Here is a 23,763-nt window from a genome sequence, read left to right as displayed (position 1 = left end):
ATACCGAGGTCGCATGTGGGCAGCTCGTGTGCACCAGAAGGCCCCCGCCCCGGCCGTGCCCTCCGTTAAAACCACACGCCCTGACGTGTCGCTGAACGCCGCCCCAGAGCGGTTGGCATTCGTGAAGGAAAACCGCTCCCGCGTCTCTCGGAACTCCAAATATAGCCTTTGCTGAAAACCGCTTTGAAGTTGATAGCCAAAAGATTGGGTTGATTAAAATGTTAAGAGGAGATCGTTCATATACAGCGGACTGGGGAGGAAGCGCGGCACTCAGGGAACGTTAAGCGCCGACTGTCTGGCAGGGAGAGTGGCTCCGCGTGGGCCCTCTGCGTCGGGTGGAACCCCAGACCCCCAGAGCACATGCTGGAGACAGCCACCCTCAGTCTGTGGCTGGTGGCTTTGCTGGGTCTGCTTGTGTGGGCTCGAGGTCCCTGCCCCGTGGGCCCGCACCACTGAGAGACGAGGTGTTCTGAGGACACGTGCTCGGGAACGCGCGGTGGGCTCCCCGCCCCTGGCTAGCTTGGCAGATTCTCCTCGGGGGCGCTCAGTTGGTTCCTCTCCGAGAACTTGATTTCAGAGGGGGTGTCCACGTGTGCCAGGCTACCCACTGTTCAGGAGAGGGAACCCATGACGCTCCCGGCGTGGTGCAGGGTGTCGAGGTAAGAGGCGTCCTAAACTTCGGTTGAAAGGGAAGGCTGGGGTGTGCTCCTCTGGGGAAGGGGCTGGGCGGGTCCTCGGGCAGCAGGTGGGTGGGAGCGTGCTTTCCCCGGTGCGACGGTGCACGTCCTGAGCCCCAGGACGAGCCGGACCTCCTGGCCCTCCAGGGCCTGCTGCCCCTGGCCCACCCGTGGCCTCTTGGACAGGCAGCATGTCCGGCCCCACTGTTCTGAGAAGGGTAAGTCGAGAGCTGTGAGCGCGACGCCCCATCCAGGCCGCTGGGCACCCCCTCCGCCCTCTCCTGCCCCACAGCGTCGGTGCCACTGGTCTCCAGCACACGTTCCTTCTTTGGACAGACTCAGGCACTGCTGGCCGGGGCAGCCCAGGATGGCCACATGTGCGGGTCACCCGGGGCCTCCTGCTCCCTGTGTCTCTAGGAAATCACAGCTTCTTGTAGAGAGGGAGCAGAAGGCCAGGGCCCATGGCGCCCCCTCCTGCCCCCTTCTTCTGTGAGCCTTCGCCCATCTACCCCCGACGCGGGCAGGACATCCGCAGGGCGGGTGGACACGGTGCTGCTCGTCCAGGCTGACGGTCCCCTCCGGAGGGGCTCCCGGGGGGGCAGTGGCGTGTGTGTGTCCGTCCTGGGACAGCTGTCGGGTGGGACGTTCCTAGAAGGATGCTCCTTGCTCCTTGCAACCCTCTGCAGAATGTTGTCCTTTTGATAACCTGGCACTCGCCACCCAGGCTGCTGTTCAGCATTCGTGGGGCTCCAGCCAATTCTGGGGGCTGGCTGTGTGTCCCGGGGGACTTGAGAACATGTAGGCTGGTCCCTGACCCCAAACATGCCAGTCCCTCTGGAATGTGGCACCCCCGCCACCGCCCTGCACACATTTCCTGAGTGCCTCCAGCCCCGGGCAGCATAGCTTTGTGCCGCCCGTAAGGCTCGTAGGAGCTGGAGCTCCTCGCACTGTCCCAAGTGGCTACAGAGTGGCTTCAGCATCCCAAACGCATCATCTTGTGGTTCTAAGGTTAGAAGTCTGGTGTGGGTCTCACGGGTCCCCGTGTCAGCCGGGCTGTGGACCTTTCTGGAAGCTCTGGGGGAGAGCGCATGTCCTTGTTGTCTCCGGGCTCTGGACGCTGCACGTGCTTGGCTCATGGTCCCTCCTGCCAACTTGAGAACGGGGCCGGGTCCCTTACGCTGCACGTCTCTGACCCCCTCTCGCTTCTTCCTGTGGGTTAGGATGCGCGTGGTCAGCCTGGGCCCACCTGGACAGGCCAGCAGAAGGCAAGCTGATTTGCAGCCTCATTCCCTTTCTCCGTGTGAGGTCACTGTTCCCAGGTGCTGGGCATTAAGACGTATCTTTGGGTGGGGGGGGGGATCCTCTGTCTGCCAGGGAGGGTAAATTATGAGCCCTGCTAGGAGGTAGGCACGCGCCGGGGAGGCGGCATCCCGCAGTCCTGGGATGGAGGGTGGTGGTGTGGCGGGAGCGGACTCGGACCTGGCTTTCAGGGTAGAGACGGTTCTGGAGCCGCTCCTGCCAGGCTTGCTTCCCTGGGCTTTCTCAGAGGGGCTGGGCTGAGAGATCGCTTTTGTCGCCGTGTGACTTACCTGCATGAGAGCACAGGTCAGGGCATTTTGGCAGATATACACCCCCGTGTCTCCGAGCACACTCGGGCAGGTGTCCTGACCCCATAAGTTCTGTCAGGGTGCTTCCTGGCCATGCCACCTTCCCGGGGCTCTGGCAGCGGAGACCGGTGTGACGGGCTGACTCGCCCAGGCATACACCCCGGCGGCCAGCACTCCCGGGCCTCGAGCATCCATCACCAGCCACGCTGCCGTGAGCGCCGGCGTTCTGTCCATATTTGTCCCCGAGGAGTGTTCTGTCACATGTGTATGCCAACAGAACTCGACTCACGCTCCCACCGACGGCACTGGGGTTGCTCCTTGATTTGGGATCATAGGAAGGTTTCTGTACAAGTCTGTCCGTGGACGTGGTTTCATCCATCGCGGGGACGTGGCTGGGAGCTCGTTGTGAGGTCGCAGGACAGGAGTACGTCTCACTTTAGAGGAAACGTCCAGACAGCCGTCCCAGCTCCTGGGTCTCCTGGGGCCATCATGGCCCCACGTCCTGGCCCACGTCTGCTATCGTGGGTTCCTTAAGGGGCGGCCACCATGTGGATGCGGCGGGAATTGTGCTGATGGCTTCGTCTGGTGGTGGGGGACCGTGGCACGTGGCTCCGTGCACTGCTCTCCAAGGTCAGCGTCTTTCTAAGGATCTGGGCACGTCTCCGTCCGCCTGTAGTTGGGCCGCTTCTCTCGCCGCTCCTGGATTTGGGGTTTCCTCGTGTGCTCTGCCGTCGCACTGGATCCATGCGACAGGTACTTCCCAGATCCTGGGACTTGACCTTTTGTTTCCAACGGTGTCTTAGAGGAGTAGACAGTTTTTTAAAAGTTTAAACCAAGTCCCACTCCCTTACTTTTTTTTTTTTAAGATCAGCATTTTTTTGGTTAAAAAAATGCTCCATTTTCCAGCAGACCTGGAATACACGTAGAACTGGAGATGACACAACAGACGTGCTGCGCGTTTCCCTCCGGCGCTCGGTCTGCCCCGGTCAGCCGCTGTGGGCACGTTCCCTTGGTCTTTCCCCAGGTCTCTGCGTTGTGAAGTGAGTGTTTAGCCGGCGAATCCCAGTCTCGTGCATTAAATGAAAGAGGTGAACGATTCAAGGAATGCCCAGCGCACGGGGGCAGCTCAGGGCACCTTGTGTCTGAGCACAGCCGATTTCCCGTCCCACAGTGACGAACGTCGGGGACCCTGGGCAGCCCCCACAGAATGACGTGCGCGGCCCGGGTCGCCGGCCGGTTCCCGGATACACCCTGGGCTCAGTGACGCGGAAAGGTTGGGAGCTGGGTCTTCAGAGCAGGAAGCCCTTGGTCTTCCCAACCTCCGTCTCGTCTCTTAGGACCGTGTGTTTCCGAGGACCTCACCGTTTCCAACAGGCTTTCCTTCCTGGGGAGAAGGGAGGGCGGGAGCCAACCTCCCCGACCTACACAGACACCCGCGTGTCAGCACCCAGGAGTGCACCGGGCTGGACTGTGACCTGTTCTTTGGAATCCTAATGCCATGCACTTTGTCACCCTGGCAGAGAGCAGGCGTGGTGGCCCTGGGATCATTTGCGTATTTCTCCCCTGTGCTCCGGGTGTGCAGGCTTCTGCATGGGGCCTTGCTGTGGCTGTATTGGGTGGGGTGAGGTCAGCCACTATAACTTACGAGCCCGTAACTTCGGCGGCGTCCATCCTGCTGTGTCCTCCCCATACTCAAGGGCTTTCAGGGCCTCTGGCTCAGAAGGGACACCCACCACGGCCTCTCCGTTCCCAGTGTCGAGAACCATCGTGGGACGTGGACACCATGGGGCTCAGCCCTGTGGTTCCCGGCCAGGAGCCACCACTGGCGACTGACCCCTGGGGAGAGTAGGGACAGAGGGACGTGGACTTGGGCACAGAGACGTGTACGTTTGAAGAGATTCATGTGAAGGAAACGGCTCAGGCGATTGTGGGGGCCGGCAAGTCTGAGATCCGCAGGGCAGGCTCAGGCTGCTGTCGTGAGGCAGAATTTCTTCTTCGACGCCCACCCACACCATCCAGGAGAATCTGCGTTCAGTCAGCTGGCTCCAGGGACCGCGGGCCGTGTCTGCTGAACACCTTCATGGCAACGCCTGGACAGGTGCCCCACAGGAGCTGGGTGCCTGGTCTGGTCAGGTTGACACCTAAACCGGCCGTCACCGAGACCGACCCACACCACGGACGGAGAGAGGGACGGCGGCCGCCTCTGCTTGCCCTCGTGTCCCCATCCGTGAATCCGGGCTGTCGGGTTAGACGGCGACTTGGTCCTTTCTCTGTAGGACTCCGCACTCCAGCCATGACCGGGCATGTCCCCCAAGGCAGGTCTCGGGTAAGAAGCAGATAAAATACATCCAGACTCATCTCCCGGAGCCTTTCGATGAGTCAGTTCACAGAGAGCGAACACAGGTGTGCCCAGTTTTCGGTGACGGCTCGTGTGCAAGCAGAAGCTGTGCCACGGGGCCCCCCATTTGAGAAAATGACAAAACCAAGTCACTGCCAAGCACATGGGGTCTCAGCTGCCGAAACAGAGGCCTGGACGGTCTGAAGATCCCCATCCGCTTGGCGTAAGATGACAAGGTGGCGTGAACAGCCACTGTTCCCAGCATCCAAAGACAGCCAGACTCTGGTCTCCTGCAGGCCACAGAGCTGGGTGGCCCAGACCTCATGTGCAAGACAGCACACTCTTAACTGCTGGTGCCTCCCTGTGGCCCGAGCTGGTCTGCTGCTGGGATCCCTGTGCGTTCTCTGGGAGGCTGCGTTCCCCCCACCCAGCATCTCCTGAGGCTGTGCTGATGCCCGTCACAGCCGTATACCGCAGGGCCAGGCGGCACGGCTCCAGCCTTTCCAGAGCACACGTCCTGACCCCTCCACCTCGCCTCTCCACGTAGCTTTCGCAGATGATGCGCGTGGCCTTCACGGTACACAGGAGGTGGGGACGTGATCGCGTCTCTAGGTGAGGGTCGGAGATCGTAAGTGACCTGCTGAGAGCCGCACACTGACTAAGTGGCCATGCCAGTACGTCAGCATAGGTCCGTCCAAGCCGACCTTCATCCACCAGGCTGGGGTGTCCCCAGAGGATCCGCCATCTCTGAGATGTTGAGACCTAGTGGTCGAGGATGGTGGGAAAGCTGGTGGTTGTGATGGTCGTGGTAGTGATGCCAGCTGGGCTGGTGCTGGTGATGGTGGTGGTACTGATGGTGGTGATGTGGGTGTTGGTGTTATGGGTGATGGTGGTGATGTTGCTGCCGGTGGCATTGGCGTTGGTGTTGGTGGTGACGGTGGGTATGGCTGTTGGTAGTGTTGGTGATGTTGCTGATGGTGGTAGCAATGAGGATACTGGTGAGGCAGATGATGGTCCTCAGATCTGATGGTCCAGCTTGATGAATTCTCCTGCTCTGGCCACAGATGGGATGTGCTCACTTATCCCAGCCTCACCTTCCTTACTGGGAAGCTCCTGGATTGCTTCTTCCAATTCCTAAAATCTCACTTCTTTCCTCAAGTTCTCCTCCTTGTGCAAACATATCACCACTGGGTGCTGTTGAGAAGGATCACTTCGCCCCTGTATGTCTTCGTCCTCAGTCTGGTGCTTGCATGATTTTTGTGTTTCTAATTTTTTTGCATGAAATACAATCAACACAGAGAGGAGCTCCCAAACCATGACGTGTGACTCAGCAAATGGCTATAAAACAGCAGCCCCGCCCCGCGTGACTCTTAGCCCTGAAGCCCCCACGCGCCCCGTGGCAACAGAACCATCCCTCCCCACTGCTCAGCCCACCATGCTTGTGTGTCGTCCACTTCCTTTGTTTGTGACCGTTTTGCTTGCTTGCTTTTCGTCCCTAAACAGCGTAACCCAGTTTGGGCCAATTTTGAACCACATATAAGTGGAATCAGACTGTGTGTTTGGTGTGTGTTTGGCTTCTCTCCTAACATCTGTCTTGGATGTCTGGATTGTGTAAGTGGCTTGCGGTACCCATTTCACTCTTAGGTCATTCATTGGGTTTTATCAAGTCTGTCCTGCCATGCTGGGCCACCTGGGTTGCCTACAGCCCAGGGCTGTCATGGGCAGCATTGCTGCGGTCCCTGTCCCTTGGCGTAAACATACTTGCTCTGCTTTTCCTCATACCCCAGGATGGGTGGTGGTCAGGTCGGGGTGTGTCCTCCGTCTTTCTGGATCCTTAGCTATGCCCTAAGTGTGTGTATTAGTCTGTGCGTGCTGCTATGACAAATAGCACAGAGAGGGCAGCTCAACCAGCAGGCATTTATTTCTCCCGGTGCCGGAGGCTGGAAGTCTGAGGTCGAGGTACCAGCATCGTTGGCCTCCTGGCTTGCAAACAAGCCATCTGCTCACTGTACCCACACATGGTCAAGTTCTCTAGTGTCTTTCCTTATAAGGGCATTAATCCCATCATGGGATCCCTACCCTCATGACCTCCATGGACCCAAACTACCTCCCAAATCCCCTCCTCCAGATACCATCCCACTGGAGATAGGGCTTTGACAAATGCATTGGGGAGCACGGACTTTTAGTCCCTGGCAGTGCTATGTCCACATCTCACCAGCACATGCTACTGGCAGACCGTTTCCCACTGTGGGTCTTAAGCCCATGCTACATCAACACAGGACTTCAGTCTGTGTTCCCCCCATTACTTACAAGTGTGAGAAGTTTTTTGTGTGTTTAATGGCTGTTTATTTTCATTTTTTGGTCAAGTGTTGGTTTAGGTCTTTTGCCCATTTTTCTGTAGTGTTGCTTGTTTCTCATTGATTTGTGGTCACTCTTTATATATTACATAAGAAAGCCATTCTCAGCAATATACATTCACCACATCCGTTCCCAGACTGTGGCCAGGCTTTTCCCTGGGAGGCCGGAGACCCTTGCACATGGCTCTTATGGTCACCAGTCTTCTCCTTACCCTGGAAGAAGCAGGCATGGGCTCAGGGCAGCCTGCAGATAGCACGCCCATTCAACTGTGACCCATAACCCCCTTTCCACCTTATTTAATGGGAACACATCTTCTGTCTCTGGGAGGGGGTGCTGGCTTCCCATTTAAAATGGTGACTAGAAGAGCTTCCTGTAGAAATAAATGTATAGGGATGACCATCTTTGGAAAACCCAGCCCTGCTACTTTGGGGGAGCTTAGCTGTGACCCTTTGCCCACACAATTCCCTTAACTCTGTTAACCTAATTTAACCTAGTTAAAAAGTCCAGGTCCTGCAAAGGACTTCAGGGTGACGGGTTGGACAGATGTCACACATGCATGCGGAGTTGGGTATCATGGACTTTCTGGGCTGGCCCTGCCGGAGGTCCGTCACTGAACACTGTGACACCGGTCCTGCACCAGTCCCTGGATGGGACATTTCTCATCTCCAAAGTAGTCCCCCAGGCTAAGTGTCCCCATTACTATTTTGCACAAAAGGGAACACAGGCCAGAGACGTTGAGCAATGTGTCCAGAGTCACCCAGCCTGTGAGTTGTAGCCACGGGTTTCAGAGCAGGATCTCTCCTGCTTTAGCAACCTGTGGGTCACTTGGAGGAGGAAACATTCCCACATTTAAAAAAAAACACCTGATTATAAAAACTGAAGTTGTCTATGAGAACGTGAACCATTAAGGCAGAACAGTTTTGTTCTTAAAAAGAAGCAAGGGTCATTTTTCGGGCATCACCAAAATGTAAGCACAGAATAAAAAGTTCCTCTAAGACTTGAGGTGCCCCCAGGAAAACTTGGGGTCTCTAGTCTCAGTTCGAGAAAATCCAGATTTAGGGCTCAGGTGTCTTTCTGTTGGAGAAGAAAGTCTAGACTCCTGGTTGCTGAGAATCCCATACCTGGGGGCACCTGGGTGGCTCAGTGGGCTAAAGCCTCTGCCTTCAGCTCAGGTCATGATCTCAGGGTCCTGGGATCGAGCCCCACATCGGGCTCTCTGCTCAGCAGTGAGCCTGTTTCCTCCTCTCTCTCTCTGCCTGCCTCTCTACCTACTTGTGATCTTTGTCTGTCAAATAAACAAATAAAAATCATTAAAAAAAAAAAAGAATCCCATACCTGGCTTGAGGCAGAGCTGGCGTGGAAACGTGATTTTGAACGTCTAACCCAGGGCTTCTCCTTGTGCATCCCAGCTCAGGGGATGCTCTGCTCTTTAGCACTTTTTTAATTGGAGGTGACAAAACCCCAGAGCTCCCTCCAACGCCGTCTTCTCCCAAAAAGGGAATTAATATCGCAACATAATTGAAAAGCCCAGGGTTCTGGCTTCAGGCATGGCTAAATCCAGGTGTTCACATCATGTCCCGCAGGAGCCTTCTCTCTGTCTTCAGGCACTGATTCCTTCCCCTCTGACAGCTGTATCCTTTGGGCAGCTGACTTGTCAGCATGATCCCTGAGAGCTCTGGGCTTAGTCCTTCTGAGTCCAAGTACAGCACAGAGAGATTATGTCTTTCCTGCCTGTTTGACGGGCTTCAGGGATTGGCCCTGATTGGGTGACCTGCGTCATGGATAGGTGCACCCCAGAACCCATTGCTAGAACTGGGGGATGAGTGTGCTTGGGAAGTATGACCGGCTGCACCTGGGACAGGTGAGGATGGGCAGATGGTCTGCCAAGGACAGGTGGGGTGCTGTGGCCAGCAGAAGGAGGGGGCAGCGGAGCCTCTGTGGATGTCTCGAGACACCCGTCCAGCAGGGAGGCCCAAACATCTGGAATCTTGGAACAGAAGAGGAGGCCACTGCTGTGATCTGCTCTCCCCCAGCCGGGAACACTTCCCTAGGAGACACAGAAGGGGCAGGAGCTGCCCCCCAGTGCTCTGGTGGCTCCCGGTTAGGGCCAGCGGGACAGGAGCTCGTGGAGTCCCGGTATCAAACAGAAGCCCCGTTTGTCACAGTCCTAGGAAGCCTCTGCAAGACATCACCATAGGCACGGTTGGTTCTGCCAAAATAGAACGTATCTGGTTATCTTTAGAACATTTAAAAATACAAGCAGGTGGTTTATTAACACAGTTGTAATCTAAAATATTAATAAGCCACGGAAGAGCCGGCCTCCAGAGGAGTCACGGGCTGGTCCCTAACGGAACACGAAACGAATACAAGGACTTGTTGTTCTGCTCATGATTACGTGTTTGTTAAACAACCATGGCCGAACCACGCAGGCTTCCCCCTTCGTCTTGCTTTTACGCCATTTTATTAAAAGATACTTGGAGCCTCGCCCTGTCGGTGCGGGCTGTGGCCTCTGCGCAGCCGCCCTGTGTTCCAGATACCAGTTTCCACGTTGAGCCTCGCCCCCAAAGTAGAGTTCTGCCAGGTCTGTCTGCGGCCTCGGTCGCTGGCATCGCTCCGCATCCCGGGCGCGCCCCCCGCCCCCCAGCAGTGGCTGTGGTGGCTGCCGGCCTAGGTTACCATGGCAACCCGGTGACGCCGGTGCCAGCCCCGCCCTCCTTCCCCGCGTGCCTCCTGCCGCTGCAGAACGTGTGTCTGCAGCTCCTTGCAAAAAGTCACCTTGCACGGCCGTTGCTCTGGGCGGGGGCCACCCCTGTCTGGACAGTGGTGGGCAGGAAGGAGGCTTCTGCCCTTCTGCCGGGTTGGCCGTGGCAAACTGTGACGGGGGGAGCTTGAACAGCAAGACGTTTCTTTCTCCTGGTTCTGGGTTCTGGAAGTCCTCGGTCCAGGTGTCCCCGGGGTGGGTGTCCGGTGAGGACTCTCCCTGGCTTGCAGGTGCCACGTGTCCTCACATGGCTTCCGGCTGTGAACCTCTCCCTATCCCTTTCCCTTCTCAGAAGGGCACCGGTCCTGTGGGATGAGGGCCACACTCATGACCTCATGTAACCTCACTTAACCTTAACTGCATTCTGGAAGGTCCACGTGTGCAGTCACCTTGGGGTTAGGGCTCCAGCACAGGGGTTTTGGGGAGGGGGACAGAATTCAGTTCACGGCATGATGAAGAGCGACAGGGGGAACCGGAGCCCCGTCCCCTCTGCTGCTACCTGGCGTACCCTTCCCGCCGCGCAGCCCCAGCCCCCGCGGGGGCCACTGCATTGTCTGAGTTGAGCACCATGGCTGTTTCCTCTGTCCTAGGCTCCTTTCTGACCAGGCTGCACGCTAATCCCCAGCACCCAGAGATCTCTTAGGGTCCTCTGTTCTGGAGACAGGGCCCGGAGCCAGGTCCACGGAATAGACCGATGTCAGAGTCCGGGGCTCTGATTTCAGGCCATGAGCCTAGAGCCAGAGCGTCCCCATCACCTTGCTGCTGTGTGGCTTTGGGCAGCTTGCTTGGCCTCTCTGACCTCTAGTTCCCGCTCTGTGAGTCGGCAGTGGCAACAGTGTGTTTACCGCAGCATGGCCGGAGGGGTGGGGAGCCCGCGGTGGAGAGCTCTGGGCACGGTCTGGCTCACAGGCGTGCTCACTGGACACTGCTCTGGGGTCGCTGTCCTCCTGCATAACACGTCTGAGGGTGGCCACGGAACATGGCTCCAGCCCTGCCCCGTGAAGCCAGGATGCGTGGGTGGGACCTGTGTTTCAGTGGCTTTCCAGCCTTTCCACGTGGGGTGTTAGAGGAGCTAGGATCTGAGCTCTGAGACGGAGCAGTTTTAACTGGTGCAAATGGTCTGAGCCCAGGGCATGGAAGGCTTGTGGTTACATGTACATACATGTGCGTGAGGCGAGGCGATCGCTGTGGGGTGCCCTCTGCGAGGGAAAGAGGATACAGCGGCTCCCCTCGGTGTTCCCCACACCTAGCGTGGCACCTGGAATGGAAGAGGTGCCGGGAGACGGCTCGCTGGATGGGGGGGGGTAGCCGGGGGGGGTGGATGGTGGATGACGGTCGGATGCGTGGGCGGGTGGGTAGCCGCGTGGACGGAGGCGTCGGCGGGCGGGGGCACGGTTGTGCTCTGCGTGGGGCGACTGTAGACACCGTTGTATCTCGCTCACAGCTCACCCTCAGTCCGGTCGTGTGGCCGTCCCATCGTTAAACCTCCCCGGACACGGAGATTTCTTCAACACTGTGGACTGTAAACCTCAGGGAAGGCAGGGGCTACTGTGAGACCCAGGAAAACGCCAGCATTGTTGGCATCTCAGGCCAGTTCAGAGAGGACTTCCCTTCAGCCAACGGGCTGTGTATTGACCTCAGACTCCGCATGCCTGAGTTCCCTGAGTTCAGCAAGGAGGCCTCTCTGGGCATCCTCCTCGGGGAGGGTGACCGACCCGTCCTTCTCGCCCATGCCCTGAGCAGTATGGGCTCCTGGGGGCCTGGGAAGACAGATGTCGTGCCCTACAGTGGTAGAGTGAATGAGCTGCTCCCGGTACGTGCAGGTGGCTGCTGACTGTCCATCTGTCAGACCAATGAGGACGTCCCTGCGGCCCCTCCCTCCACACCTGGGCACCCAGTTTGAGGAAGGCTCGCCAGAGCCAGGAGCCCCCCTCTGCCGGGGCTCAGTGGTAACCAAGGGCCGTCCCCCCCAACCCCAGAGTGCACCGTGGCTCATTTTGGAAAACGAAAGCCATCATATGGTGCTCTGTATTGAGTTAAGATGTTGTTTTTGGCTCCTCTGAAATAGACGATAGGAAACAGATCCGGGGATAATGAATAAACATTGGCTTATGGGGGTTGCATGAAATCTCACACCAGCAGATGAAATTTAAGGCATGCATATGCAGAGCAGATAAGTAAGGCCCAGGCTGCCACTCCAACAAATCGTGTAGCCAAGGAGAGCATCTGGGAGTTCGCTGTGTATGTCCGCCCTCCCCAGCCAGTCAGGGTCGGGGAGGTCCATGGTGGGGAGGAGCCTGGGCCCCCAGAAGACGGGGCAGGAAGTGGCTGCCTGGGACCACCCAGATGCGGATCAAGAATCCACCTTCATGCCGGGCAGACGCGGCCTCCCGAAGCTTCGGCGTGGTCAGCCCGGTCGGGTCCTCAGATCGGTCCCTGGGGCGACCCCTCTCTCGCCTCGCTTTGCATCACTCTGAAATCCGAAGGCCACCTAGACACGGCACCCGTCTTTCTGTTTTCTTACACCGAAATAGAATTCCCATACCATGAGACCTCCCCCGCGAGGGCGGGTGGTTCCGTGGTTTTTAGTCTGTTCCCAGGGCTGTGCGGACGTCACCGCGGACTCAGCCCAGAACAAGCCCGTCAGCCCCCACCCCGCGCCCCCCAGCCTGGGCCAGCGTGCCCCACCCTCCGTCTGCAGGGGTCTGCCCGTCGTGGACGCTGATGCAGCCTTACGGCGTGCGCTCTCTGGTGCCCCGCTCGTTTTAGCAGAATGGGATCTGGGGCTTCATCCAAGGGGAAGCACGTATCAGAATGTCATTTCTTCCTAAAGCCGCATAACATTCCCTCGTATAGACCACATTTTGTTTATGGGCTCATCACATGGACCTTTGGGTTTCCATGCGCGGGCTGTCGTCAAGAGTGCTGCTGTGAGCGTTTCCGCGCAAATCTTTGTCGGGGCACCTGCTTTCGCTTCTCCCGGGTGCGTACCTGGGGAGGAATCGTGGGGTCACATGGTAATGCTACGGTCTACCTTTCGAGGACCCCCCAGATGGTTTTGCCTGTCCCCTTCCCCCAGCACTGTCCCCTTCCCCCAGCACTCTCCCTCCCCACACCCTCGCTGGCTCCTCCTTTTCGTGTCTGGACGGCAGCCATCGAGTGGGTGTGAGCTGGTGTCTCCCCATGGGTTTCATCCACGCTTCCCCGAGACCTGGGGCGCAGGGCTCCCTTCCACACACTTACTGGCCATTCACATGACTTCTCCGGGGAGCCTTTCACTTTGATAGGCACGCACTATGACCCGTGTCACTTCTGGTTCCGTAGCGAGTCTGGGAAGTCCAGAGACGTACAAAAGGGGAAAGTAAGTCACCCGACACCCTACACTGTGTTGATGATCGCCACCGAGACACTGGTCCTTCTGTGAGTCTAAGCGTACGTGAAACAGAATCGAGTCCATCCCTTTAAATTACGGAGCTGCTCTCCCTCTTCCCCGAGCCACAAAGGGCGTCATGGCCTGAGTTGAAAACTCTCTTCCCAAACACCGTTCCCAGTGGCTCTCCGCGCTCTCATTGGAAAGGCGCTGACGAGTCCTTGTCCACCCTGCTGTCCTGGCCATGACAGTGGCCGTCAGTTCAGCCCTCTTCAGACTCGTGACGTGGCCCCCAAGTTGTGCTACAGCAGGTAGCACTTCCGCGAGCAGCCCTGCTGTGAAAGTGCTACGTGCCTCTCCTTCAAGAGCTTGTCCTGGAATCCAGCCGCACGGATACTCTGCGCAGCACGAGGCCGCCTCCCGTCTGTCCTCAACCCTCGGAATGCACAGAGACCCGGCCCAGCAGCCTGACCGCCTCCTTTCTGTCTTTTTCCAAGAGCTGTCCAGCCCCCCACCCCCTCAGTGTCCGGCTGCCTACAGCTTCCTAAAGAGAGGGCGGCCACAGCCCCTGGGGACAGGCCTCAGGTGCGCGGACTACGATCTTTCTCAAGTCAGCAGGGTCCGCTCCGTGGGCCGCCGAGCCCGCCACTGCGCGGCCCCACGCCCCCTCCGCTCCGAAGCCGCCGCCCTGGAACTCTCCGCTTTCCATTCCCTCCGGATCCCACAGCTCGCGTGGCACACCCTGCGGACTAGGGAACGCGCCCACGGGCCGCCGCCCTGCGCCGGAAGCCGTGTGTTCTGTTGCTCGTTCCTGGAGACCTTCACCTCTAGATACACCATCTTTAATCAGAGGCACTTCGTTCGTTCTGCGAATTCCTGTGGCTGCCCCGACCCTGTGGCCCAGACGGGTGGATTCAGGTGTCCCTGCTGCAGCTCGGCGAGGAGGGGAGGGCGGGCTCCGGGGGCGGGGGGGATGCCTTGTTCCTGCAGTTGGACAGCTCTACACGGTCTACTGCAGGGGCTTGCTGCCGGCACCCCAGACCACCCGCTGCCCCTTCCCTATAGCACCCGCTCCGGCTCAGGGCCTCGGCAGCAGCCCCTGTGCTCCCCTCCCTTCCTCCGGGTTGTTTAGATCAGATTTGTTTGAGAAGTAGTTGCCGGATGCAGCCAGGCGCCCGGGAGCATGGCCCGTCCTGGCACGGCTGCGAAGGGCTGTGAAGGTGCCCCTGGCTGCCCCTGCTTACTCAGCCGAGATGCAGATATGCCCTTCGCGCAGTGCTGGAGACCGCACTCCGCGTGTGTGCCCACGAGCCTCCGCTGGGCTCCACAGAGCCTGCGCTCCCGGGCTGGGCGCCTCCTCCATCAGGTGCCCCGAGTGCTCCCGGCCTCGGCATCTCAGACCCGCGGAGGGTCACGCGATGGGCGGGAACGAGCCTGCTAACCTTGGCTCGCTGTGTGGGGAGAAGGGGCTGAGTCCCAGCAGGGAGAACAGTGCTGAGTCTTTGTCTGAGGAGAGGAGCCCCCGTTCTGGTGGGTTCTATGGAAACTGAACCCGGGGCCCCTCGTCATCACTGCGGAGCTGCTGGTTTGCAAGCGGCTACAACGTCTCCCGGCATCTTCCCTGGGAGACAGGGCGAGCACCCCACCCCCATGGGCCCATTTCACAGATTGGGATTCTGGAAGCTGTCACACTGGGGCCCAGGCTTGTGGCCTCTCGTGCACAGTGATATCTGTCCCAGTGGGTCTTTTAGGGCCAGCAGGAGCCTCAGAGGTCGTACAGTTGGACAGCTCACTTCAGGCATGCCTAAGCATGACCTCAACGGGCTACAGAAGCTCAGCAGATGCCTACGGAACACGGGTTCCTAGCGGTCTCAACAGCTGCCCCGGTGGCTTCCCTGAGCCCCCGGCACGCGCCGTGAGACTTATGTTATCAGAGATGGGGCTGGGCTGGCAGTTCCATCTCCTGGAGGGACACCCAAGGAGCAGAGAAGGAGAGAGTGCTAGGCTCTGGGTCTACATCCAGCGCCCTGGGGCAGAGACTAGAGCTTTCTCTCTCCCCTTGACCAGAGCTTTGTCTGACCGACACCTGGCAGAGAGGCGTCCCCACCTCCTCTGCTACGCGCCTTCCCTGGGAGCCAGGACAGGAAGGGGCGGGGACTGGACCCGCCATCTGGGTGTACCGCCAAGGAGGGCAGAGCAGAGGCCACGCCCTCTCCACAGCTGGCCAGTCCTGGGCCCAGTCGGGGCGGGAGAGGGGGAGGAGGTCAAGCAAGCTCCCCGCCTGCACAGCCCCCGTGTGTTGGCCTCTCCCACTGGCACAGAGTCAGAGCAGTGAGGGGGTCCCAGACCCCAGTGAGGGTCAAGCGAAAGCTGCACACGTCCTTACACACATGGACACGCACACATGTGCTTGCAGTACGTGCACACCTGCACATGTGTGCACACAAGCCTGTGCTGTGTGCATGTACACGCTTACACGTGTGCTTGTGCATGTGTGTACATGGACACACTCACGCCTGTGCATGTGTGCATGTGTGTGGTTCCGTGTGCACACATACTCACATGCATGTGCACGTGTGTGCGTGTGGGCACGCACTCGCATGTGTACACATAAGCCTACACACGTGTGTGTGCGTGTACAGAAGCATGGGCAGTGCACACATGCCTGCACACGCACACCTGTGCGTGCTTGCACATGCGCATGCACACACTATTCCGGGTACTGCTGAGAAGGCCTGGGGGCCCCTGCCATGTGCCCTGAGTGCAGCGTGTCCGCTGGACCCCACTAGGTGAACGTGCGGCCCAGCGTTGCTGTGGGGCTGTGCTGTGCTCCAGCCCTGGCACAGATACAAAACCCCAGTGACGATCTGACCTATTTCTAGTTCCTGAAGCTCCCAGCTTTTCTCGTGGACAGTCCTAGAAGGTGTCTGATTGCCAGGGTGACCGGCTCACCTGTCAGGCAAACGGGGCCGGTTCTGGGAGCACACGGGAGCAGCCGCCTCCCTGCCGAGCCGCCCCACTTACCGCCGGGAGCCGGGGCCCGGTGGTCCTGCCGGCCTGGGCGGGGATGTGCTCCCTGGGCAGGAGGCCAGGGCAGGGGCATCCCGGCCAGCCATTCCCCCGCTCCTTCCTACCCCCAACACCCTGGCAGGAGAGCGGAGCCGGGTCCCGGGTGCCCTGGAGGTGAGCCAGTCCCCAGGTTACGGTGAGGACAGAGAAAGGGGTTCTCTTGGTGCCAGTGGAGCCCCCGTGCAGCAGGCCCCAGGGGCTGGTGGCCGGCTTGAGAGAAGCTTCCAGCTGCTCCCGGCAGTGCCTCGGCACACTCTGCGGCACATAGCACGGGGCTCTCTGTTCCCACAGTGGCAGCAGGACTGAAATCCCCCCGGAGATGCCACCTGCAGACACAGAAGGCTGGTGGGGGTCTGAGCCCGGCCAGGCCCTTGGCACAGAGCGGACCCAGCAACTCTGGGGTCCCAGGGCCTCCCTCAGCTGAGCGGGTAGGGCTGTGCCTGAGGGTCACCCTGGTGATACCCCTCCCCCAAAGCCCCCTTGCAGGGGCTTCTCACGGGGCTTGAGCTGCTTGGCCATTGGTGCCTCTGCAGTGGCAAGGATCCTGGCTCGGACAGGCGGCCAGGAGAAGTCCCTTGCCCTCTCCATACTTGGCCCCCTCACCTGCCTGCAGCCCTCATGGCCACTGTGCTGGGCAGAGGACACCCACAGAGGCAGCCAACATCTCCTTGTGCAGCCCGTGGCCCCAGAATGCCTTGCTGGGAGAACGGTCCCACTCCCCACTGCATAGCTTAGCCTCCTGGGCCCAGAGGGACCTACTGAGAGGGGGTAGCCCGCTGCATTCCCCACAGTGAGGACAGGGGCTCGCAGCGCCCGCACAGGGTAAGGCACCTGAAGCCACAGGCGGAGGAAGTCTCAGGGCCCAGCATCCAGGCTGGCATCATGTGCAGTGCGGGAGCTCAACAATCCTCCCTGCAGAACTGCGCACCCAGCGCCGGGGGTCCAGTGTCCGGGACTCCGCTCCTCTGCACATGCCCTTCCCCATGGCAAGCTCTGCGCCTCCATCAAGCATTGGCTGGGGGGCCATCACCTCCCAGAAGCTCTCCCTGCCTCTCCCTGGCACCCCCTGGATGTGTTACTATTGTGGCAACACTCGCAGCGTGTCTGGCTGTCCGCTGTTTGCAGTTCGGGAGCTCCGTGTGCAGGGGACAGGCACAGAGGCTGTGCAAGTCACAGAAGCCTAAGGAGGCCAAGGAGAAGCCCCTCCAGGGCCAAGAGATGCCCCGGGGGAGGCTCAGGAATGCGTACTGCCCCGTACGAGACGAGAACCTGGGAGAGCGGGTGTGAGCCAGGCGCAAGGAAGCCCTGGCTGGAACATGCTGAGAGTAAGATGCCTTTGCGTCCCTGAGCTCACAGGCCCACCACCTCGCTGCGGGCTGCCTCTGCAGCCGCCCCCGGGCAAATCTACCTCGTTTTGCCTGACCGGGAAACTGCCCCCAACCGCGGCTACTCCTTCCCTTTGCTTGTGGATTAAATCAGGAGCATAGACTTGGGAGATACGCGGCGCTTCGCACCGGCTGTTACCTGGGCCTTCCATGGAAACAGACTTTGGGGCAGGGCCGGCTTCCTGAAGGCCCCTGATAAGGCGTCCCCTGCCTGAAAGACACAGCAAGCCACCGCATGGGCACCTGTCTGCATTCTGCTGCAGACAAAACCGAGGCACACACTCGGCGGCTTTCCCGGGAGCCCCGCTAGCCAGCGGCCCACCCTGGGTGTCAGCGCTGTGGAGGTGGGCAGGAGAGGCCCAGATGACTAGCCATGACCCCAGGAGTGGAGGCCTGGAGGGAAGGCAGTGGTGGCCCATCGGAGCCCCCAGCGGAATGTTCTGGAATTTTTTTTTTTTTTAATTACGGTGAAATTCATATAACACTGAATTAACCATTTGATTGTTCGCTCTACAATTTAGAATACTCGGTTGTGTGGCTGTCCCCGCGGTCTGAACTTGAGAACGTCTCTGTTGCCCCAGGAAGCATCCCTGTCCCCACAGGCCTCCTCCCTTCCCCCAATACTCAGCCTTTACGCTCTGCCTCCCGCTGCCCCTCCGCTTTCCCGATTTCACGTAAATGGGGTGAGGTAACAGTGGCTTCTCTCCCAGAGCAGGACGTCATCAAGGTCCCTCCACGTAGTGTCCCTGCGTCGTGCCCTTTTACAGCGGCCCTTACCCCGCTGAGTGGACGGTTCTGTCGGCGCTACAGGGGTGCTGTGGTCCGCAGTCCCGGGTGAGGGTCCGCTGACCTGCTTCCTGTTCTTTAGGGTACACGCCAGGAGAGGGGTTGCTGGGTCACGTGGAGTTCTGTGTTTCGGCGCGTGAGCAACTGCCGAGCGCCTCCCCGTGCGAGCATCCCGATGCTACGCTGTGCGGTCACTGGCCGGTGCCTCTGGGAGCTGGGGCTGGAGCAGGGGGCGGCTCTCTGCATCTTCCCTGAAACCAGCCTTCCATGCACAAAGCTCAGCTCCTGGTTGAGCATCGACCCCCCGTGCTTCCCTGCCTCTGTCCCCTTCTCCTGACCACGCACTTCCCAGGGCACAGAGCCTGCCAGCCTGCGCCCTGCCCAGGACCCGGCCTGCCACACCGTGGGCCCGGCCATGGAGGGGCGCTTGCTGTGTTGGAGCTAGGGGCATGGCCGTGGCTTTGAGACAGCTCGTTATTTTGTAACAAGCGTTAACCAGCCCGAAACAGATTTAGAATTCAGTGTGGTTAAAAATCATCAGTCTTATGCCGTTTAAAAATTGCTTGTCATTTTGTATGCCAAGAACTCTTCCAGCAGCCTACTTTTCCAAAATGATTGCTGATTGGAACAAAAACATTGCCACTAAAATTAGTGTGACAAAATGGAGTTGTTATGGAACAAAAAGGAAATCGGCAGGTACCTGTTAACCAGTGAGGACGGCCCCCACCTGCGGGCGCTGCGCCTGCAGTGCTGCCCTTGTCCGGGGCATCCACGGCCACATGCGGCTCCACCGGTCAGTTAAACCCAGGACGAGCCCCGTCTGCCAACGGGGGCTTAGCGGTGCTCACTGGGGTAGGGATCGAAGCCATGGTCTGCCAGGCGCGAGGAAACCCTGGCTGGAACATGCTGCAAATAAGATGCCTTTGCATTAGCGTAAAACTCCAGGCATTCCCGACTTGAGAGGAGAGACCCGTCCCCCCCTGCTTCTCCCTCCACCTCCCAGGAGCATCTTGGTCATGCTGCTCCTGGGTTTCTCCGAAACACCAGTGCCTTCGCAGGCTCATCTCAGCCCCACGTGACAGGAAAAACACAAAAGAGCTGTGGTTTAGATGAGACCAAGGTTTGTTTCCATGTCACGCTGGAGGCAGAGGAGGGCAGGCCGGAGCTGGAGTGAGGGCCCCAGGCACACGGGGGACCTGGGTTTGGCCTTTCTCGCTGCTCCAGCATCCTCGACAGGTGCCTCGTGGTTCAAGGTAGCTGCTAGGATTTCACCCATCATATCCACATCCCAGTAGCAAAAGGGGGAAAGAAGACAAACCACACTCCCTCATTTTAGGGCCTGCAAAGTGTCTGGTGGACTCCCGACCCTTGGCCATCGTGTCATCTCAAGGAAGCCTATAGTCTTCCTTTCAGACAACCTGCTGTCGAGGCGAGGGTGGGGAACAGACGCTGCTGTGGGCAGCCAGCCACTGCCCCACAGCACCAGCTTCCCCTTTCCATAGTGCCCACCCCGTCCGCACAGCCTTCCCCCAGCCCCCACCTCATGCAGGACAGCTAGGGAGGTAGGGTGTAAGGTGTCCTTCAGCAGCAGGACTGGGACGCTTTGAGCAAGAGTACACCATTTATTTCACACTTGGGGAGACTGAGGCCTGTAGAGGGGGAGGGGCTTGCCTGAGGAGAGTCAGTGCTTGTGCTTGGTTATACCAGTCATCCTGGGGTTCCCAGGCAGGGAGTTGCAGAGTCCCTTCATAACTGCACCCTCTTCTGAGCTCCTGGACCCCTCACTGGGTCACAGACTGTGTCCCAAAGCAAGGAACATTACTCTCTATATCAGCCAAAACTCTTGGTTGCAAAGGATACAATTCAAGGTCAGCTTGGCTGAAGCCAAAGGGAATTTAATGGCTTTAAAGGTCGGGAATGACAGCTTCAGGCCTGGCTGGATCCAGGTGCTCTGAGAGCACGGGGAGGTTCTCTTTCCGTCTCTTTTCTCAGGTTTCATCAGTGAGAACTCCGTTCTCAGGCAGGTTCTCCCCATCCTGTAGGAAGAAGGCTAAGAACAGCACCAGGTTAAGCACCAGGCTCAGCAATTGCGCCTTTCTACAATTTTTTTAAGAGAAGGCTCAGGACTGAGTCTCACTAGGCTGATTTTCATCATGAGCCCATTATTGACCTAGTTGTAGTGACCAAGAAAAGCAGAATGGACTCATTGACCAGACCTGGTCATCTGAGCTGCCCTACCATCCTCAGAGGGAGTAGGTCACTGAACATACACCAACGTGGCTCAGGGTGGTCCCCAGAAGGAGGAAGTGGACACTGGTGAGCTACACAATTAGCTTCCACCCCTGCTCCTACGCCCCCGGATTCTTCCCCCGACACCCCCCCACCCCACCCCGGCGCCCAGACAGATCTGCCCTGGTCTCATTCCCTGGGAGCCTTGTTTAGATTAAGTCTTTTTCTGCCAGCACTTGAGGATCTATTAGGAAGCAGGAGAGGTGAATCCTCAGCATCTACCTGCATGAAACCTGGCTGACAAAGTGCTAATACATAGATGCCTGGTGGCCAGTTGGGGTGGAAGAAAGGACGGGTGGCCGGAGTGATGGACAGAAGGATGGGTGGATGGTTGGATGAGTGGATGGGCAGGTAGGTGAGTGGGTGGTTGGATGGACGCGTGGATTAATGCATGACTTCATAACCAGACGGCTAGCTGAGCAATGGGGAAATGTGCTTATGGGTCACACAGGCCTGATTAACTATGTGCAGTTTAATGTGGTGATACCGTTTCCTGCCAACATTGGACTTTCACACATCCAACCCTTTTCAGAAGCCGTTAGTAGTGTGTGTGGGTGACACTAAGCCACGCCCATTCGGGGAGAGCCGCAGGAGTCCAGGCCAGACAAGCATCCGTCCTGAGTTAGCATATACTGGGGCTGTGCTTTTTCTGGTCTCTTGGCCTGACTCCCCCCGGGGGTCCCCCCAGCCCTGACTGAGCCCCTCCCACCTCCTGGGGTGTGATTCTGGTGAGAAACACACTGTCTTCTGGGGGGCCGCTCTGCTTGTACGATCTTTGTTCGTGGAGCTTACGTCCGTTATGCATACGTGCGACCAAGCAGGTGGGATGCTCAGAGCCAGGGGTGCTGCCCTGTGGGGGTCTCAGCACACCATCCGGGCCACAGGGCACTCTCTACAAGCCGTGGATGCGGAATGTACTGACCCAAAGGCATCTGCCCCCTGACCCATGTGGCTGGCCACCAGGACACAGTCCAGGAGCCCCGGGTGGGGCAGGTGCCCTTTCTCTGACCACTGTCCGCCTAACCCGGTGCTGAACGACCCCAGGGCCCAGGGAGGCAGGTGGAGTCATGGGAAGGTGTGCTTCTCCTGGGGTTGGGGGGGGCTTGCCCACGTCCCCTCCCCCAGCCCTTGCGGCAGCCCGTCCAGCCCGCCGGGCTCCACGCCAGCCCACCCCTCCATCCTGAGCGCCTCTGCCTCAGTGTCTCCTTCTGTGCCATGTGGACAGCCGCAGTCCTGTCACATGCCCCCCTACTGTAAAACTCTAACGGCCCCTGCACGTAGAGATGCTTCAGAAACCACGTCAGATTTGTTATTTTGGTTGCAATCATGGTCACTTAGACCCACCCTCCGAGGTCATCGGTTTTCTGATTTCTGCAGAAAGAAAACAAGACTCAGAGAGGTGTGCTCCAGGTCACACAGCCAGGGCGCGGCCCAGGCAGAGCATGAGTGCCAAGTTCCCGGTTCACCGCACTCCCCCCTTGTGCCCTGGCAGAGTGGGGATGGGGAGCCTTGGTGGCTGGGACAGAGGTGTTTCGCAGGGGAAAGGTATGCCTTCATTGTCACTGGGGCGGGATGTGCCCCGGGGCCTCATGCCTGATCTGAGTGGCAGGGGGCGGTGGCTTCTGTGACCCGGGGCAACGTGGCCTGGCCGAGCCTCCTGGTGGTGTGCAGGTGGCAGTCACATGGCCTGGCCATAGCCCCATCTTTGGAAAGACACTGTTTTTCCCGCCTCCTTCTGAGTTTCTTGAACAAGGCCACCACCTGTCTGTCCTTTCTTCCTCCTTCCAGGCAAAAATGAGGGCGCGTGAGACTCAGGTGACCCATGCAAAGGGCCAGGGTGACCTCAGGCGCCCTCACCTCCTGCCTCTCCCACCGAGTGAGACCTACCTGGAGGACATGGGGGCACCTGCCCCCAAGACAGACAGAGTCCCAGGCCATCCAGAATGGCATATGCCGTGAAGAAGTCATGCCCTCTGCCTTCTGTGGGCCCATGGACTGGGCCGGGGGTCATGGTGGACCTTACCATACAGTGACTTCTTGGACCAGAGTGGAGGCGCCCTGAAGTGGTCTGCAGGTGCCCCTCACTGTGCCCTAGATGTCATGTTGCACATCCATGGGCCCTCGGCTCGCCTGGGACCCTGGCGGTAACAGCGTGGGGAGAACTACCCCCTCACCCCGGCACTTGGGAAGATAGGGACTCCTATGGGCATTCCCTTTCTGTCTTTTTAGAAGGACCCCGGTGTCACGCTGTGTTTGTAAAGTCTGCATTCTGATAAGGGATGTGACAGCTTTGACTGCTTGGATCTCACTCTGTTGGAGTTTTGCTCTGTTCTCTCTGCTTCGAAGATGAGGCGTTCAGGAGAACGGGTATGGGCGGGCAGAGGACAAGAAAGCAGGAGCGAGTCTGGGCGTTCCGTATCCCCTGGGGGCTGCACTCCTGGATTCAGACTGAGTGGCCTGGGTGGGGTGTTCGAACTGCTGGAAGCTCCCGGGTCGTCTCACACACAGCCTCGCTCTCCGGATGCGTCCCCGAGACAGCAGAGCTGTGTCTGTGTCACCTGGGAACCTGCTCGGGCTCCGGAATCAGAAAGTCTGTATTCTCAACAGACATCCGAGAGGTGGGTACGGTCAGAGCTGGAGAAACTTGCTCTTGGCGTCCCCAGTCAAAGGCCACCTGTGAAGGTCCTGCTGCTCTAGATGTGATCTGTGGACCTGCCCCACACACATGGCCACCTGGGCACCTTGCCTGATAGGAATGCAGAATCCTAGGCTGCCCGGGACATAGTGAGGGAGCATCTCCACACTGACAGGGTCCCGGTGACCTGTGAGCACTCGGGAGGGGTCAAGCATCTTCCCCAGAATGGCAGGGAGACAGAGGGGCTCCAGGATGGCCCCGGGAGACCAGCCACCTGGTCAACTTCCTCTCGAGGCCGACCCTGCCCACCCTTCCGTGGCTGCTCCCACCCAGCTCCTCCCTGACGCCACTCCCCCGCATCCAGATGAAACCCTCATGTGCTCCCAGTGCCCCTCAGACCCCGTGCTCCCAAGAGGTCACCCCAGCTCCCCTGCAACAGGTGACGATGTTCAGGGGGCCGTGGTGGCAGGGGCCTTTCTGAGAGCCCT

General features: G+C 58.9%; 1 protein-coding gene across 13 annotated transcripts in view; it reads left to right on the top strand.

The window, feature by feature from the left end:
• Nucleotides 1-23,763, top strand: part of SHANK2 (SH3 and multiple ankyrin repeat domains 2) — a 453,415-nt gene that overhangs the window by 206,822 nt on the left and 222,830 nt on the right. The window lies entirely within an intron of this gene.

Source organism: Mustela nivalis (assembly GCF_964662115.1).
Source record: "Mustela nivalis genome assembly, chromosome: 9".
Classification (NCBI taxonomy): domain Eukaryota; kingdom Metazoa; phylum Chordata; class Mammalia; order Carnivora; family Mustelidae; genus Mustela; species Mustela nivalis.
Note: the sequence above shows the minus strand (reverse complement) of the source record. Positions and strands in the feature narration are given on the sequence as shown.